Source organism: Podarcis cretensis (assembly GCF_951804945.1).
Source record: "Podarcis cretensis genome assembly, chromosome: 11".
NCBI lineage: Eukaryota > Metazoa > Chordata > Lepidosauria > Squamata > Lacertidae > Podarcis > Podarcis cretensis.
Window position 1 is genome coordinate 28,924,271 of NC_137180.1, and position 2,400 is coordinate 28,926,670.

The following is a 2,400-nucleotide window of genomic DNA, read 5'->3' on the forward strand; positions in this document are numbered from 1 at the left end:
TCTCTCCATCCAGGCAAGCAAGAGGCATTGTCACAATTTAAGAACACGTTTCAGACATGCCCAAAGCACTAGACAAGGGTACAGAGCACAGCTGGTGGGGATGGATGTGACCTGAGGACATGAGTTGTTGCCTTGGGAGGGTCCATAGGACGGGCAGAGAGGTCTGAAGGACTGCGTTCAACATCTGGGCCACTGGTTCCACAGCACTATAGTAGCCATTATGGCTAAAAGTCATTGAGTTCAGATGGAATCAGACTTTTGCCTTACAATCCAAACGCACTGATTACAAGTCGGCTTCACTGATTTCAGGCTCAACCTATATCAATGTTTTGAGGGTCAAAAATGAAATAGTAATATAAAAAAGTCACAAAAAAGAACAGAAAAAAGTAGCAAATTTTAAATAACACAAGCAGCATTTCTGTTGTTGTTTAAACAACAAGGAGCATTTCTAAATCTTCATTTTTGGATTATTTTATTTATTTGAAGATTAAAACCTTGGATGCTTTTCTACCATTTCTGATTCATTTCTGATGGGGGCGTACTTATAAAGAAGTACCATCTGGAAGAAATAATATTAGAAATGCCTTGGTGTAGGAGAAAGATTTATCCTTTGCAATAAAAATACAAGTACATTCATGCAGTATTAATCTGTGGCCAACCTTTCTGCGGCAATTCTTTATAATGCAAAGATGCAGAAAAAAATTATTGTAAATCATAGCACAATAACAAACATGCCTTCCAACAGGATTCAACTTTCCAAACTACCAAGGCAAAGAATCGCTTTCGGTTGAACAGGATTTGTAAACAAGTTTAGCTGTGTATGTGTGTATGGGTTGTTTTAATTAATAAAAAAAACCACATAACACAATGACATTCAATCAGCCTCTCTGTGTCCCCCCCCCCCAAGTGATTGAGCTACTCTCCCCAAGGACCTCTGTAAAGTCACCTGATCATTTAGGCTTTTTGTTGTTGTTGTTCTTTAGGAATTTTTTTAAAAATTCAGGGGGAAGGTATCTGTGTTTGGCTACACAAGAAAAAACACATTTATATCCCATCTTTCTTTCACCATGGAACTTAAGCCAGAATACACAGGCAGTCTTGCATCCAGGACTGAACAGACTCAGACCTGCTTAGTCTGAGCAAGGTGGCAGCACCTTAAAAAACATATTTCCTGTTTGATGAAGAGGGCTCTAGTTTACAAATATCTATACCCCAATACACTTGTCAGCTGTTAATGTGCCACAAATGGAGAAGACCTTTTGCTGGTCTGATTTCCCCTTTCTACCAAGTTGGGCCGCTTCATGGATCACTGCCTTGCCGTGGCGAAGGGGCTTGAATAACTCAGAGAAGCTATGAACTATGCCGTGCCAGGCACCCAAGATGGACAGGTCATGACTATGCAAAAGCCTTTGACTGTGTCGACCACAGCAAACTATGGCAAGTTCTTAAAGAAATGGGAGTGCCTGATCACCTCATCTGTCTCCTGAGAAATCTCTATGTGGGACAAGAAGCTACAGTTAGAACTGGATATGGAACAACTGATTGGGTCAAAACTGGGAAAGGAGTACAACAAGGCTGTAAATTGTCTCCCTGCTTATTTAACTTATATGCAAAATTCATCATGCAAAAGGCTGGGCTAGATGAATCCCAAGCCGGAATAAAGATTGCCGGAAGAAATATCAACAACCTCAGATATGCAGATGACACAACCTTGATGGCAGAAAGTGAGGAGGAATTAAAGAATCTTTTAATGAGGGTGAAAGAGGAGAGCGCAAAATATGGTTTGAAGCTCAACATCAAAAAAATGAAGATCATGGCCACTGGTCCCATCATCTCCTGGCAAATAGAAGGGGAAGAAATGGAGGCAGTGAGAGATTTTACTTTCTTGGGCTCCATGATCTCTGCAGATGGTGACAGCAGCCACAAAATTAAAAGACGCCTGCTTCTTGGGAGAAAAGCAATGACAAACCTAGACAGCATCTTAAAAAGCAGAGACATCACCTTGCCAACAAAGGTCCGTATAGTTAAAGCTATGGTTTTCCCAGTAGTGATGTATGGAAGTGAGAGCTGGACCATAAAGAAGGCTGATTGCCGAAGAATTGATGCTTTTGTATTATGGTGCTGGAGGAGACTCTTGAGAGTCCCATGGACTGCAAGAAGATCAAACCTATCAATTCTTAAGGAAATCAGCCCTGAATGCTCACTGGAAGGACAGATCCTGAAGCTGAGTTTCCAATACTTTGGCCACCTCATGAGAAGAGAAGACTCCCTGGAAAAGACCCTGATGTTGGGAAAGATGGAGAGCACAAGGAGAAGGGAACAACAGAGGATGAGATGGTTGGATAGTATTCTCGAAGCTACTAACATGAATTTGACCAAACTGCAGGAGGGAGTGCCTGG